This window comes from Desmodus rotundus, chromosome 1, assembly GCF_022682495.2.
Source record: "Desmodus rotundus isolate HL8 chromosome 1, HLdesRot8A.1, whole genome shotgun sequence".
NCBI classification, from domain to species: domain Eukaryota; kingdom Metazoa; phylum Chordata; class Mammalia; order Chiroptera; family Phyllostomidae; genus Desmodus; species Desmodus rotundus.
Window position 1 is genome coordinate 199,920,843 of NC_071387.1, and position 17,641 is coordinate 199,938,483.

The 17,641-nt window shown below is 45.6% G+C and overlaps 1 protein-coding gene across 4 annotated transcripts in view; it reads right to left on the reverse strand.

The window, feature by feature from the left end:
* Window positions 1–17,641, reverse strand: part of PRLR (prolactin receptor) — a 139,069-nt gene that overhangs the window by 28,041 nt on the left and 93,387 nt on the right. For 3 of the 4 annotated variants that reach the window (XM_053914248.1, XM_053914242.2, XM_053914245.1), the window contains exon 2: window positions 14,357–14,417. The exons of the other annotated variant lie outside the window; for it this stretch is intronic. The gene's annotated coding sequence lies outside the window, so the exon portion shown is untranslated. The remainder of the gene's footprint in view (window positions 1–14,356; window positions 14,418–17,641) is intronic. 4 annotated transcript variants of the gene reach the window in all.

Genomic DNA, 17,641 nt, shown 5'->3' on the forward strand with positions numbered 1-17,641 from the left:
TCCTCGCCAGGGCATACCGCGGACAGATGGTAACAAATGCACGCTGGTCTGCTTTTCAGAGATGACTCTCTTATGAGACAATCAATTAATATGAATGAAAACACCCATGGTTTTCAGAGCTGGGCCCGTGGGCGCCCAGACGTTTAGAGAAAGCCCTGCAGGTAATTTCAGTGGAAAGCCAGGACTGGGAAACCAGTGGCCAGCATGATGCCACCCAGTGAATAGTGCCTCTGCAGGGCGCTCCATCTGACAGGTAAGGAAGCTGAGGCTCAGAGGCAACCAGCTCTGGCTGCGTCGCACAGCACATGCAGCAAAGAGAAGGGAGTCCGGTCTTTAGACTCTGAGTCCTGCCTCAGATGAGCAACAACATCAGAGATAAAGTGGCAAATCTCTGCATTAACATGGTGGTCTAGAGTTTATAAAGCACTTTCATATTACTTTCACCTTTTATTCCTGTAATAATCCTGTGCAGTGGGCAGAAAAGCTATTATTGTTACTACTACTACATCATGGCTCCCATTTCAAAGATGAGGAAACTGGAGTTCAAAACATCGCATGTTTTGTCATTTACTCACTGCCCAGTGATTCTGTTTGCTCTGTCTGCCATCACAACTGGCTCACTTCCCTGTCAAGCAAAATATGCTCAGCTTCATCTTGTGTGCATGGGGATGCAGACGTACCAATCACACCTGCACGGATGGGCCCCTCCTCTCACCCCACAACCCAGAGCAATGGGAACAAATGCCACCACACGAGCCCTGCCTATTACCAATCAGAAAAAAAAAACAACAACAAAACATTGCCCAGCCATTTAAAAAGAAGATTGTGGTGGTGTCCTCTTCTGTCCCACAGGAGATCCTTTGTTGGAATTGGGAGTGACTGCAGCCAAGTGAGAGAGGAGAAGGAGTAGGAAGGGTCAACCACAAGGTCAGCCGGAGTGATGTCTGGGGAAAAGGTGACCCGAGTCAGGTCTAAATAATAAGTGATCTTTTACTTATTTATTTGTAGGTCTTGCTGGAATAGCTAAATCGGCTTGAGCATTCATTTACTCATTCCTGAAATATTTACCTCCCTCACCTCTTCCAGGCCATTGTTCAAATGTCACCGCAACAGCATGCCTTCATTGACTGCCATCTTCAAAGTTGGTCCACCTCCCTCACTGCTCCACATTCCCAGTCCCCTGCCCCCCTTGACTGCTCTCCGTAGCGCTTCCCATCATCTGACCTATGATCCTTTCCCCATATTTACTTGTTGATGGTGCATCTCCTTCCACTAGACTATCAGCTCCGTGAGAGAAGAGCTTATGCAGGACCATGCCCAGGACAGTGACTATATCCTCATGACCTCATAATGTTCAGTTTTGTGTATGTTTTGAAAAACATACTTGTCATGTCTTGATGAAATAATATCCACCCCTTCTAGAAGATATTGATTTTCTTGAGCCCCTAAAATCACAGCACATCAGCAACCAGCTGATCAACACTGCTAGAACCCTCTCGTTTCTCCTTTTTTGGAGCCAGATTATCTGGGTTGGAATCCTTTCTCCGCTACTTACTAGATATGTAATCACAGACAAATTACTTAACTTCTCTGTGCCTTAGTTTCCTCATCTGTCAAATGGGAATAATGCTAGGGCCAACCTCACAGATCTGTGATGAGAGTTAAATAAATTAGCATCTATAACAAGCATAAAACAGTGCCCATCCTATAACGGGGCCTATATAAACATTTGCTAAAATCCCTCCATTTCCCAATTGTTGACTGCTTCTCCCTCCCAACTCTCTCTAACCTGAGAACGTTCCACAGCAGAAGGAGAGAGGTAAAGTAGCTTTCTTGCAATGGGAAATGTTGCATTTAGAATTTCAGTGGAGGAAGTGGGGATATGAGCAGGCTGGATTATTGTCCCCAGCAATTTGCTCTCTCCTAGTCATAAGATTGCATATCCCCATCTGTTGTCATTGGACATACTCATGCATCCTGTGGGAGGACTATACCCCCTACTGAATGACTTTGGACTTGGATGTGTAAAAAACTTTGGCCAATGGAATGTGATTGTTTTTGCTGTGTCCCATCAGAAGCCTCAAGTACAGATGCATGGTTTGGCTTAGGCTTTCTTGTTCTTATTCTCCACATGCACTCAGGATGTTTCAGAGAGTAGCTACTCCCTCAGTCTGGGTTCTAGGATGAGAAGGCAGGTGGAACCCAGATGAGCACAGCCAATATCAGCAGAGTCACAGCCAGTCTGCAGCCGACTCACCATCTTTATGCAAAGTGAGCAAAAAGTAAATGTTGTAAGCCACTGAGATAGCACTGTTTGTTACCACCGCATAACTGACTAGTACAAGGCAAGTGCAGTTCAGTATGAAGAGAACATATGTTTTGCAAGATTGTTCAAACAAGATTTTTTTCAAAGAGGGATCTCCGTCTGTTATATGTGTATGTGTGTGTGTGAATGTGCTGTTCCTTCGCCCAAACCTCCCCCACCCCAAACAACTTTACTTTGCCATTAAAAAATCACTATTGTGTTGGTAACAATCTTATCTACTATGTGTATTTTAATTTCTATAAACTTGGGCTTGGCAAGTGAGAAGGGAAGTTAAAATTAAAATAAAAAATAAATTATTGGCATTGCCTATTGGCATTGCCTTTCTGGTTCCTTGATTATTTCTCTTGGGCGGAAATGAAGAGCAGGCATTCCAGGACCACAGCATTTTGGATATGAAAAGAGTCAAAAGTTCTGAAAGAATTCTGATCCAACCTCTCACTTTTACATATGGGTCAACTGAGGCCTGGGAAGAGGAAATGCCTTGGCCAAGTGCCTGCTGGGAGAATCTATAGAGCACATCAGAGAAGGTCAGCAAGTCTAAGAAAAAATTCTCAAGAATATGTCAAAAGCATTTTTCCTCTCAGATTTTGGATTTTTTCCTATCACCTCAGTTAGAATCCTGGGAGACCATTCACAGGAGTAGTAAAAACTTTTGGCATCCATCAGAACTTGGCTCTCTTTTTCTTTCTGGGCACACAAAGTTCACCCTATTGACTCCCCTGTAGTTACATGGGGACATCTGATTAAGCTGTGGCTTCTGAAAGTGAGCAGAAATGATATACTTCTAGTGTAGTCCTGGCCTTTAAAACATCTCACACATTTTCATTCCTTGTCTTTCTGCTTCATTATTGGCCAGAGGATGATGAACTTGAGGACTTCAAGGTCCTAAGGGCTCAGCGTAGTGAATGAATGGAAGGGTCACTGGTGCCCTGTGGATGCCCACTGGACTGTGACTGGGGTGAGAAAGAAGGCTTTGGTGGTTAAGCTTCTGAGCTATAGAGAGGCTGGGCTGTGTAATGGCTACCTTTAGCCTGAGTAATCTAGGAACAGCCCAGAGACAGCTTAGTTTACGTGGTAACTACTATGTTTAACCAAGTAAAAGAGCTGTGAATAAGGAGCAAACCTGCGGCCCTGGCCTACTGCCAGAGCTCCATCCTAATCCCATCACTGAAGTCTCAGAGTCACCTCTGTCTTGCTTCCTCTACATATTCAGCCCCTGCACACTGTCACATTAACATATGTTCATAGGTGTTGGACAACACTTGTTGGATGGCTGACTGAATATTTTTATCAGGTTATATATAAAACACAAAATTCTGATGCACAGATCTGCTGAATGAGCACTTGACCTTCAGCTCTACACTCTGCAACACATTCTTCCTATTGATCGATAGGCCCTCCATATTACTGAGGGATATGTTCTCAGACCTTATTAATTCCCCAATAAAGCTGTTCACGTGCACTAATTTTAACTCAGGGACAGATGGTGACAAAGCCAACTGAGAAGTGGTTGTTAGATAAGTGTTTGAATAGTGATGCATTTCTGTGTCCCAGAGTGAGACAACTGCACTCAGAAGAATATGTTTAATATCTTAAAAGGTAAGGGCTATTGTCAATTACACAAGGCTCTCTCTCTAGATTTCTTAATAAGTTCACCACCCCATTATTGTCGACAAATATGTCTAATAGCTGCTAGCCTTCCTGTGCCGGTGTATTTGCACATGGAAGTGGCGTGCGCCTATGCAAATGTCTGCACACTTGGCCTGGAAGAGCCTAGTACATCATTGTTGACTCACCGCTTTACAATAACAACATCGCCTCTTTGTACAGCACACAACTGATGGTACATCTGCCAGGCAACCCTCTCTGGGACCATCAAAGGGAAAACAATGATTGGAAAGTCAATATCCAAAAGGTTAGTTAATTTCTCCTTATCTTTGTAAATACTCTTCTTGAAAGATTATCCATAATAATTTTCCTTAATAATAATCCTTAGTCTGGTAGACATCTATGGCCACATTCCCATGCTTCTCAAGTCAGCTTTAGAAACAGAAGTGGATTTTAATATTACCACAAAACAATATGATTTGGAAGAGAAGTTTGCTGCTTTGCTGATACCCACAGTTCTGTTAATTGCCAATTTATTTACAATACAAAATACAAATGGTCTGGGGTGCTTTTCATGGGTGTGTCTAAGTAGAGGAGCTAATCCACGCCTGGATTTCTGGATTGCATTTCTAAATGTCCTCAATTGCCTAAAAGACCGCATTATTTCGTTAAAGTTCTGTGTGTGTCCAAGCACATGGAGCCCTGGCGGAGCCGGTGGGTCAGCATGGGAACAGCAGCAGATGATGCTGACTTTCACCTCCCGTGCAGATCAGGAGATTCCCTGATGCACAGAAGTCCCCTGAGTACACAGCAGCACCCACGTGCTTACAGAAGGAAGTGTGAGTAAAGCAGGTGTGACGGCCTCCAACAGGCAGTCTACCTCTCTCTCTGCCCATCTGCAGACTACACCGAGCCTTTCGTCACTCACACGTTCACAAGGTTCTTGTGGGTAGATGGGTCACACACTTCACAGCAGACACATGCTAGGCATCCCCATCACACCCTCCTCTCCCTGTTCAGTTGCCATGTCTTGTCCCTCTATTTTCCTCCCATATCCTTCTAAAATCCCCTCTACAATTCCAAGCAATTCTGCTTGCAGACTCAGCTGGCCTATCTCACTGACTAAAAATGCCAGGCTGACTTCTAGAGGAATTATAACTATCTAGTATTCCCCAAAGTGTACCCCCATGGGGGACTTGGTTTTTTCACCATGTGGCATGTTAAAGTCTTTACCTCCCCCCCCCCCCCCGCCCAGAATGGCTCCCTTTATATACAAGATTACAGCTTCCAGAAAAATGTGATTTCTCAATATTGTTTCAAGAGCAGTAAGACTGGCACACAACCATCCAACCAAAAGCCCACGTGCCTCCTCATCCTCAGTTTCAGTTTTCCATCCTTCGGGCAGAAACTTCCTTGGGTCTCCCAAAAGTGGGGATGCCCTGCCTACAGACCTGGCCCTATCTTAGAACTGATAATAAATCCTGATTTATCTCTCTTTCTCTTCACACCCTCCCAGGCTAGAAGCTTACTGATGTCAAGAACCGTGTGGGTTATTTTTTCTTCTGCATTCCTCATGCTTAATACAAAGCTCAATGCATAGAAGGTGCTCAATAAATGGTTTTGAATAAATGAAATTTATTGGGTGTCAGTTGCATTTAGAGAGAAGTTGTTGATAACATTACTCTCCAAAGGGCTGTTAACTATTGGAATATGTGGCTGGGAGAGGTAATGCTTGTCTTGGGTGGTTTAAAATTTGGTAATAATAGCAATGTGTGTTTTAATAGAATTTTCAATTTTCAAAGTATTTTCAGAGAGAATATTGTATTTTATTTTTTCCCCCAACCCTGTGAGGTTTCAGGATGGTGTTACTGAATTTCAAAACACTTCTGGCTGCTCAGTGGTAGAGATGCGCCTAGTACCTGTCTTTTTAATTTTTTTTTAATTTTTTATTGTTATTCAATTACAGTTGTGTGCCTTTTCTCCCCATCCCTCTACCCCACCCCAGCTGAACCCCCCTCCCTCCCCCACCTTCACCCTCCCCCTTGATTTTGTCCATGTGTCCTTTATAGTAGTTCCTGTAATCCCCTCTCCTCACTGTCCCCTCCCCACTCCCTAGTACATTTACACAATGGAGTTCTACGCAGCAGAGAGAAAGAAGGAGCTTATACCCTTTGCAACAGCATGGATGGAACTGGAGAGCATTATGTTAAGTACCTGTCTTTTGACTAGATTGGTACAATCTTTCTAGAGGTAATATTTCTTAAAAGCCTAAAAAATACAGATGCACTTTGAATTGAAAAGTACACTTCTAGAAACTTATTCTAAATAAACAGATATGTGCAAAAAACAATTATCTACAAAAATAATCCCCTAGGGCCATTTATAAAAAGAGAAAATTGTAGAAAATCTAAAAATCAAATCATAAAGAATTATTGAACTAAATCATTGCATGGGCATCCAATGACTTATTATTTAATCTTTAAAATGATGTAATACAATTTTAATGATATTGAAACATTTGAGAATGAAAAAATCTGGGTACAGAAAATAGATGTGTTTGACCTCGATTCTAATATATGTGTCCCCACAAACGCAGAGAAGAAGGACTAGAACTATATATGCAACAACATATTAGCAGTGGTTATCTCTGGGAGGATGACTCTAAAATAAAAATCACCATTTTGGGGTCAAGATGGCAGCAGAGGTACACACGGCTTGCCTCCTCGTACAACCGCATCGAAATTACAACTAAACTACAGAACAACCATTATTCATAACCACCAGAAATCTAGCTGAATGGAAGTCCTACAATTACGGAATTAAAGAAGAAACCATACTGAGGCTGGTAGGAGGGACAGAGATGTAGAACAGGTTGGTCCCAACCCATGTGGGGCAGATAAAAATTAGTAGGGGTATCTCAGGAGTGAGGGGTTCCAGCCCCCCCAGCCCCCCACCCGCCCCAGCCAAGGGTTCTAGTGCCAGGAAGATAAATTCACATAATTCTGGCTGCAAAAACCAGTGGGGGATGAGGCTGTGGAAAACAGAAATTTCTAGAATCCGAGGCAGTTCCTTTTAAAGGGCCCACACACAGACTTACTTGTTCTCAATCTCTCTGAGCTCCGGCATTGGGGAAGCAGCTTGAAAGGTACCAGAGACATGCAGCAGGGAATTGAAGGGTCTGGCATTGGGGTGAGAGCTGGGGGAAGCTTTGTCCTAGAGAGAAGTGCTGGAAGAGGCCATTGTTCCTTTTCTGAGACCTCCCCCACAGAGCAGGCAAGCGAGTGCCATATCTGAGATTCCATCAACCTGACTCACACTGTTTCCCCCACCCTGGGGATTCCTTCACGTTTGCTACAGGGGAGGGTGGTCAGGAGGATGGGTGAAAAAGGTGAAGGGAATAAGAAGTACAAATCGGTTGTTACAGAATAGTCATGGGGCTGTAAAGTACAGAATAGGGAATATAGTAGCCTAAGAACATAGATATATGACCCACAGACATGGACAATGGTGTGGGATTTGCCTGAGGGGGTGAGGGGGTGAGGGGGTCTGGGTGGAGGGGGCAAAGGAGGAAAAATTGGGACAACCATAATAACATAATAAAGTAGAATTTAAATTAAAAAATAAAACTATTACTTTTAAAATAAAATAAGCTATTATTAAAGGAAACAATATAAAAAGTTATTACTTTATAATTGAGGGGGGGAAATCCCATAAAAATTTTACCACCTCAAAAACAATCTCCTAATGAAAAGTGGCCATTTCACGGCATAAATGCAGGGAAGAAGTCCCACTAGAGCGCAATACAGAAATTGCTTTTCTGTGTTGCAGCGAAATTTTCAGCGGTTGCTGATGGCCAGCCTCCCTGTGTCAATTAGTGCATGTGGCTGAGCATGCGCTCCTCCTCCTGGGGAGTAAAGAGTGATGCCAGCAGCTCATAATGCCTCACAGCCTGCTCCCTTGGTTTTAGGAATTCCCTCTACTTCTCCAAATTCCATTATTGTGTTCGTCTTAGGCTTATTTAAAATACTGAGGGGTGACTAGCCATCATTTGCCATTAACCTTCTGACAAGTGGGTGAAAGACTATTTCATGGAAAAACTCCTTTTTCAGAACTTCAGAGAAGCGTGTGGTCATCTTATTAAAAGAAAGAGTTTAAGGAGTTCACAGGGTCGTCTGAGGAGCTGGGCACTTGTTTCACTCTGGCCCTTAGCTCTGTTCATCCCTGGTATGCAAACACGAGGGCCTGAGCTTCAGAGGGTGGTGGGTGGAGGGGAAGCTGGCGGGCTCAGAAGTCTGATCATCTCTGCCACATCTTGAAGCCACTACTAGTTGTTAAGTCCCTCTCTCTCCCCTCACTATGCTGCTTCTTGTACCAGCACATCCTGTCTCTACCGGATTTAATCATCTCCCTTTCTCACCCATGTACAATATGTTCTTTCAAACTTCCTTCATTCAAAACTTCTGGGCTACGTATCCAGCCAGATAATTACTTGACTCTCTCACTGGCTTATATTCACTCTTTTTTCTTCTTTCTCTTTTATTCAGCTTCCCTCAGAAGCCTTCTCTTAGCAGAAAAGCCACCTGTCCAATACAAAATGTAATGGCCAGTGTCCTTAGTGAGGCTGGGTCTGAGAATGGAGCAGTGAATACTCCCAGTGCCGGCTCATTCAGTGACAATGGGGAGGAGGAAGGGAGCACTGGATTCATCCCTTTTTAATGCATTTTCAGAAAAAGTCAGGATCAGTTTAGTGTGGTGGCTGGAAAACCCATCCATCCACTCATTCACCCACTCACCCATCCTTCCACAAATGTTCGCTGAGCATCTGTGATGGGCAGGCATGGGCAGGGCCCTGGGAGTAAAGGGTTGTGCTAAAGCAATGCTCCTGGTATCTAGTCTGGTGAAGACAGAGCCAGTAGGACACTTAAATGTAAATGACACAAATTTTAAGAAGTTTGCAGGTTCCCTGAGAGCCAACAGCGGGTAGATCTGACCTGGTCAAGGAGGCGGGGCTTTCTTGGGAGGCTATCTCGGGAGTGAGCAGAGGAAAGCCCCTCTTTGTCCATTTACGACCCTGGTATAACTGCGTTTAGTAGACACGGCTGGTGGCTCCTCCAACACGCACATTCCCCTTTGTGTTGGCTCACAGAGCCCAGTTTTGTCAGCTATCACCTGTCCAGTCCCAGGGCATGAGGAGCTGTCAGTCTAAGGTAACCATGGTAACCCCATTTACTGTTTGTCTGTGATTGGTATAGGAGTGGTTATCTCTCCAGTTATGGCAGAGGTCTTCTGGGGTCACTGGGAAAGATTTTCCTCCCTGATAAAAAGAGCGAAGGTGGTGGGGAAGCCTCTTCCAAGTGGAAAGAGTCTGGGCCCAGGGTGGTGTTGTGAGAGACCCAATCAGACTTGAAAATGGTTTTCTCAGGGCTCTGGTGTGTATTGCATGCCCACTGTTGCAGACACCTTTAGCCAGGCATCTGGCCTTTGGGGGGGTGGGGTTCATCGAAGTTTGGCACAGACAGCTCGATGGCCAAGTAGATGATACGGGTGTTTCCAACTCTACAGGCTTAGCGGTAGAGAAAGGTGGATGTGACGGAGAAGTATCGGGATGGTGCTGTAAAGGGAAGGAACAGAGGCACTGCAAGGGGCATGGCTTCATTGGGAGCATTTAAAGTCATCATTTTGTTTTTCTCACTAGCCTTGCTAATGCTTTATTTATTTGATAATCTTTTTGGTTTTTTCTTTTCTGTTCTCTGGACAATGGCTTAGTGCTAGAGCCCACCAGAAGTGACAGTCCAATAATTGCATATCTGTGCTTTTTTGTGCGTGCTATATGAAAGGAAATAATGGAATTTGATCTCCTATTTAGACTTGTATGTAAACGGCTCCCATATGGTGAGAAATTCTTTCAAATTTGAGAATAAATCATACATGCAGGGTCGGGTAGAACTAGGTTTACAGTTGTGGGGGTGCACAGCACAGTTTATTCTTGTATTATTATTTATCACTGCAGAGTCAGAGCTGTGGGACCGAGGAACACAGAGCTCCCACGTCTGTGCACAAGGAAGCAGGTGCAGCACCTCTGGGACACAGGCTGCCACTCGCGACACTTCCTCTTCGGCATCTCCTAGATACCGGCACTCGTGGGAAAAGTCATCGCTGTTCCTGTTCTAGCCAGGAGTCCACTCTATCCTTTTTCTCAGCAGCTCTCACAAGTCACTTGGGAGTAGAGAGTCCATGAGACTATTAGGGGCTCCATCATTGGCTTGGGCTTGGATGGGAACTAAGGTTGTAGCATGGTCTGAAGGGAGAGGTCACACCCTTTGGAGTTGACAGACAGGTACAAAGTAACCCCCCACCACATGAGAGAGGTAGTTCTGCCACTTATCAGTCAGATGGACTTTGGCCCCTCTTTCTGAGTAAGAATAGTTTTTTTTAAATAGAAAGCATCGAGAAGGGCGCTCCCCTCAGTGGATTACTGTGAGGGTGAGGCGAGTTAGTATTGTGAGAATGCTCCACCTCACTGCGAGTTCTGCGCAGGGGGGGACCAGTGTTCTCAGTAAGGAGTGACGTCGCCCCTCAGATCCAGCTCAGCTTCTCTGAGTGGAGATCTGATTCCAGATGGAGAAAGTGCTTCCTTTCTCCTGAATGTCTTCTCAGGTGGGAACTCCTAGAGCAGACTCTTGGGGACTGACGGGCTGCCAGGTGCCACCAGGGTGACGCTTTCCCTTTGGCTGGAAGCCCAGTGACTCCCGTGTGTGAGTAAGGCTCTGAGCTTCTCTCAGCTAAAGATTTGGGATAGGGGTTCTTGCTTTACAAGGAGCCCACAGGTCTTAGGGGCCATGCAATGGAGGGAGTAGGGCCCAGAGCCAACTTTACTCACTTTTATTTTCAGTGTCAACACAAGAAGCTCTGTGGTAGATGGAGGCAAGTTTGCTCAATACTGGGCCCTTGGCAGAGCCTAAGAAACTTGCCTTTGGTCTTGTTTCACTTTCTCTCTACTATTCTCTTCTCTATCCTTCCCTACTGAGCTGGTGGCTTTAGGCTGTCCTGCTTTCCAGAACTTTCCATGGCCAGTATATAGGAGTGCCGCACAATTAGAACTTTCTATGATGATGGAAATGTTCTCAATCCGCTCTGTCCAACCTGGTAGCCATAGACACATGTGGCTGTCAAACATTTGACACGTGGCCCCTGTGACTCAGAAACTCAATTTTTAATATTAAATAATTTCAACAAATTTATATTAAAATTGCCGCACATGGCTAGTGTACTGGGTAGTGCATGTCTGAGCTCAATACTGCAATCATTTCAGTCTCTCCACTGCAATCAAAACTAACCTGTCCTATGTCCCAATTCCAAATCCCTTTTAGAGATGTACCAACATGCTAATCTGATAAGCAAATTCCTATCCATAAACTAATGTCTTATCTCTCTGAGATAAGCTCATAGATTTTGAAAAATGCCATACTTAGTCAAAGCAGAGCTTCAGATGATAGGAATTTGAAGGACTCTGGCAGGCTAGCAAGGTGGCTGAAAAGATTATGGGCCCAGGGTTTTAGACTGACTTCAAAGCATACCCTATGGATGGGAACATCCTGCCCAGAGCTTGGGGCTGTGTCTAGGTTTTTCCCAGACTCTTGCAGGCTGGGGAGAGTTGAGGTCAAGACATGCAGATGAGAGCCTGGGAAATGGAGGTGGGAGGGGAGTTGGAGCGAGGAGGGCTGGAATGGGAAGAACCCAAAGGATGCCAACCTCTTGCAAAAGAGCACGGCATGCCAGTCCAAGTGGTGCTCCAATCCATCCTGGGGAGGAGGTGCCAGGGAGAGGTCGTTACCAGTGGGACAACACCGAAGGGCTAACCGTTCCAAGAGCCCAGAAACCAGACTGAAGACCACTGAAGAGACCGTGGTGCTTTTGACAGGGTCTCAGACAGGAACTGTATTTCTGCTCTTAATTCTAATCTCCCCTAATTTTAGGGAACTTTTTCTCTCTTTGTTTCTTTGTTTTTTTAAAAAAATATTTTATTTATTTATTTTTAGAGAGGAAAAGGGAGGTAGAAAGAGAGGGAGAAAAACATTGATGTGAGAGAGAAACATTGATTGGTTGCCTCTTCCATGTGCTCTGACCGGGACCAAACCTGCAACCCAGTTACGAGCCCTGACCGGGAATTGAACCTGCAACCTTTCACTTGTGAGACAACGCCCAACTCACTGAGCCACACTGGTCAGGGATAGAGACTTTTTTCTTCTTCTAAATTCTTTTGTGAGCATTGCTTTCTACTACACTGAGCTGTGTCTCTGTTTCTCGTGGATGACCACAGAGCTGCTCTCAACTTCTTGCCTGTGTTTTCACAGACAACCATTGGCATCAGAAGTGGCCCTATAGACCACACAGTAGGCTGGGTCAAGGTGGAGGAAAACAGGCAGTGGATACTGGGAAAGAAGGTCAACTGAGGGCATAAGAGGCCCAGATGGAGATGAGCAGGAAGAGCAGATACCAACCCTAGAGCCTCGGGATTTACTCTGGGGCCTCAGTTCACCTATTGGTACCGTGGGTTAATCTGCTACTACCACCTCACCCGCTCTTCATTCTGGGGAATGGAGGAAGGGATTTCCAGTTAAGCCACTGCCTAGGATCACATGCCTGCTTGTTTAAAAACCATCAAATTTCATTAAGTAAATTGGAGTCTAAGTCTCAAGTCTTTTGTGCATTCATGTCACCTACAAATAAGCACACATAGAAAAAATTGCAGCCATGTCTCTCTGGTGCTTTGTAACACAGTTGGCATCAAGGGGCAGAAGCCCAGAAAGGAGACAGAAACTTTGAGAAGCCACCTGGATTGATTCACGGGTTGCAGTGTTGCCCAATACTGCAGGGCAGGGCTATTATGCCACAGGATCCAGGTGCGCCAAAGCTTTTTTATGATTTATGGCTTCCCTTTTGCAAGTGCTTGAAATATTTGCTCAGAACACTATCAATTTTAGTCCATTGGCTTGAAAAAGTTCTTGCTGGGCTGTGGTTCTCCATGGGAGTGTTTTTTGGTGTTTTTTGTCCCCCACTCCCACTTCCCATTCTATACTCCACCCTGGGGGAAGACACTTTGCGATGTCTGGAAACATTTTATTGTCACTACTAGGCAGGACATTTCATCCTCCCTGAAACCTTAGGCAATGCCTGAAGACATTGCTGGTGGGTACAAGTGGGGCTGTGTTAGTGTCCTACTGGCATTTGGTGGGTAGAGGGGCCAGAGATGCTGTTAAACATTCTACGATGCACAGTACAGTCCCTAGGATGCGGGATTATGTGGCCCAGAACGTCAACTGTGCTAAAGTTAGGAAACTGTGGCCCAGAGGGAGAGCTCAGGCTTGGTTCCTGACTCTGCAGTGTCACGTGGCCCTTAAAGAGCTACCGCTTCCTCAGTGTTGGAAGACTAGAAAATACCCTGGAGTGGCCTCAGGAAATCCTAGCATAATTTTGGCTAGGATTCTCTCTGATCAATGACCTCATCCGTTTCATATCCTCCTGAGTCCTAATGTTCTGAAGAGAGGGAGCACGTCCCCAGGGTTATATCTTTCACACATGTCAAGCAGGTCTGGCAGTGCTTTACCTCCCATTTTACTGTAGTCTGCATGGAGGCCAGCCCGGAGGCTCGGTTTCTGCAACTGTAACGTGGAGTCATAATACACCACGACCTATTTGTCAGATGGGCCTGGCATCCTGGGAAGGTGCAACAGGGACATGGTGTTCGAACTGGTGTGAGGGGCAGCGTGTGAATTAAGTTCTTCTTCTCATCCAACTGCAGCTCCACAATGACGGCAGGGTATTGTGGGTGGTGGGGGCGGGGAGAGGAAACCACCAGCTTGTGGGAGACAAGCTAACAGATTGTGACTAGGGCTCAGGGGCTCAGGGCTGTAAAGTGATCCGCCTTGCGGATGGTTGACGAGGAAGCCCCACAGCCTTTGCAGATGAGTCTCCATGAAGTATGGCAGCAGGTCGGGAGGGAGGGTGCTGAGGGGGGCCCAGAAAGCTGTGGCAAGAATTTATGTAGAACTACTTAGGAAAATACAGGCTGACACAATATCCCTTCATCTGACTTTAAAAACAACACAGTCATTGTTGAAAGTCTCTCAAGTACAGAAAAATATAAAGAGAAAATAACAATCTTCTCTAATTGCACCACTAGGTGATATCAGCTATTAATAGTTTGGTATTTTCTTTGAGAAAAACAGAGAAGGTTTTCTGAGCAGGGCAAGCTGGGGCGATTGAAAAGGCCTTTGAGAGGGGCCCAATGCACCAATGTGGACGTTGACTGGATTGGAATGCTCCTCTCTGGGAGCCGAGACAGTGGGGTCCCTGCGCTCGCCTGGATGAACCTGACATCAGGACTGTGTGACAGAGGGGCAGGTGATCAAGTTCCCTTACCGCCAGGTTCATGTGCAAATCATCCTTAGTGTTCACCTCCATGAAGACAAGCGCTCTTTAGCTGAAAGAGAAGGTGACTCATTTTAGCTCAAAGATGACAAAAGAGGAGACAACGTTTCTGATTCACTTTGCAGCCACCAGCATGACCCAAATCACTGCACTTCGGGGACAGCCGTACGGCAGCTCGAGCGTTTTGGAATTACTTGCCTGGCAACTTCACTATGAAGTAATTTCAAACTTATAGAAAAGTTGCAAAAAAAGGTAAATTGTATATGGGTAAAACACATACCCATATACACTTTACCCAGATACCCCAACTGTCAATAACTCGCTACATTTGATTTACCATTCTTTTTCTTTGCTGTATGTACAAGTTACTCTTTTTTTCTGAATCTTTTGGGAATAATCCTTAAATATTTCCACATGTTTTCTTTAGAACAAGGACATTCTCTTACGTAAACACAGTGTAACGGTTAAAATCAGAAAGTTAACATCGATACAATACTATTATCTGGTGTACGGTTCTTACTCCCATGTTGCCAGTCGTCCTAACTGGGATTAGAGTCTATGAAACTTGGTCCTGGAGACCTTGGATAAAATTTATTGACAAATCCAGCCACCATCATGGCTGAATTGGGAATTCGGCCAAGTGTGACTCTGTGTCACGGGTTCGCAGGAGCATTGGCAGAAGACCTTTCGAAACGTGAGTAACGTTGAGTGAGGACAGGACAGCTCACTAGGCTGTTGGATATGAGCCTGTCAGTGATCGTGGTTCCTACCCTGCTCCTTCCAATACGCCCGGTTCTCGGTTTCGTATAAGACATTTTTAACTCTGGGGACTGACTGGCCCTGGTCTGTGAGGCATAAGGTGGCAAATGCTAATAGTACAGACCTGAGTTAGAACAAAAATGATTTCAGGGCTTGAATCCAAAATAAACTCACATATGTCTGCGGTTACTTTTTCAAATGTGCTTCGATGCAGGGACAGAAATTCTCGATTTAGTGCTGAATTTTGTCTCGCACATTGCAATGGAAAATTAAACAATCTAACTAGAATAGTACACCAAACAATGCTTTCAAATGAATTCTGCCTTCAAAATCCAGAACCCTAGAGATGATATCACTTGAAGAATTGGGTCCTGGGTATTCTCTGAATTCAGCTGAGCTGACTCCACTGACGGAGGAGGAAGCGGCAGGCTGAGGCTGTGGAGCACTACCAGTGGCTTCAAGCTGCTGCGCATGTCTCTTTCTCACACCCCACTCTCCCAACAGTCCCGCTCCTGGCCTAATGAATGGAGAGCCCGGGCATCTTTGCAATAAAAGCCTATGACATGATGAGGACCATTTGAGCATAAGACAGTCAGCCCCAAGACATCTGGTAATGAGGTATCTGTCAAATCCAGAGCTTGTAACACAAATGTCGGGGGCAGCGTTCTCAGAAGCCACCATTTTTTCTCCCATAGAATTCAGTGATGCCGAATTTTTCATTTTAAAAACTCTGAACATCCTGGAATGTATTTTAGATTCTGGGAATCATTTCAGGGCTCAAATCCCTCTCTTAGATAATGTCCTGATTTTGCTCAGTAAACACCAGCTCTACTCTGTTACTTCCTAAATAAAATCCAGACTCTTTTTACACTCTTGTGGGATACCAGAGGCGGTCAGCAGAGGCTGGGGAAGGGTGAAGATGGAGGGGTGCACAGGACAAGGGGGGCAGTGGAGAGTCTGGGAGGCAGACAGTGGCCGTAAGAGCTCTGGGCAGGAGGATGCAAAGGAGATCAGAGTCCTTTCATTCATTTCTGCAGTTCAGCAGACACTTATTGAGCGAGAGGCCTTGGGCTCAGTGCATTCACTCATATGTCATTTGGCATTTAAAAGATGCTTGGCACACCATTTAACTCTTGTCATTTTCTGCCCCAAACTGTGCACCTACTCTTGCTCCTTCTCTGTGCCCCGTGGGGCTCACCCCTGCGGCTCTCTTGGCCTCCAGCTTCCAGTGGGGTTCCAGCCACGGTAGCTGAGGGTGGGAGAAGAACACACCAGGGGGACTGGTCCCCTCGCTCCCTGCCTTTCCCATGGCTCAGCTCCAACAGTGCCTGTGTCTCCACCGCCACAGCTCCCGCTGGGCAGCCCCTCTTCCACGGCTCCAGCTAGCACCGGGCCCCAGAGAAAGCACTCTCTGCCCATTTCCCTGTAAGAAAAATTCCCTGCCCACATGCATGTAAATGGCCTTTTTATTCTATTTTCTTACGAATCCTAGATGAATCTAGCATCTTATTCCTGCTGACCCTGATGGTACAGCCCTTGACTGTATGCAGAATTGCTTCCTGATTGCTCTGGACCAGCTGGAGACATGTAAATTCCTGTACAGTTTCCAACACAAGACACCACCAAAGGCGGGGGTGGGAAGGGGGAGGCATAATTTAACAGAAGCTCCTGGAAAAAATCTCAGAGATTTCGTCCTTTATATGCTCGAGTACGATGTGTCCAGGACCAACCTGATCGCTGGCCAAGTGACAGCAGAACCAACTCGAATGGGCCCTATCTGGTTTCTTACAAGATACTGAGTAGTTTTTTAGAGACAACAGAACAAAACAGCAAGTCATGTAGCTGAAGCAGGTGCAGAGGAGAAAATGTTGCCAGTAGTACACCCAGAACTAAACTTTCTCCCCACCACGGAGCCCAAGGACCTGAAGCCTGAGCGCTGGCACCCTTTCAGAAGAGAAGGGTCCACGCAGGAAGACTCGTGCTAAAGCCCCTTACCGTATCTTACCATAAATGGTCATATTCTAATAACCCTCCAGGGGAAACCTAACCCACCAGTGCTTCCGCATACCAGCCTGTTTCTCTTAACCCCTTAAAATTCCCCCCAAACCCTTGAAAAGAGAGACAGACATGAGTCTTGCCTCCTGTCTCTTCTCCAGTCAGCTTTGCAATAAAACGTTTCCTACATCGGGCAGCGAGCCCTTGCTTGGTAACAGCCACACCCTGGGAAGGGTGGTGTCCCGACAATGGAGGTGAGAATGCTCTCCATTCTGCCTCTGCCAGCTCCTCCTGAGAGCTCCAGGCTCAGCGCTGGGCTTCCCACTTCCAGCGAGGACAAGCTAGTGGTCTCTGTTTGTTTTGAGGTCTATCACAGAGAGCAGAAGTCAAAACACTTTTCTTCAAGGGTCAAAGAGTAAATACTTTCAACTTTGTGGTCCTTGAGTTCTCTGTTGTAACTGCCCTGCCACAAACAATATATAAATGAACAGGCTTGGCTGTGTTCCAATAACCTTTATTTAC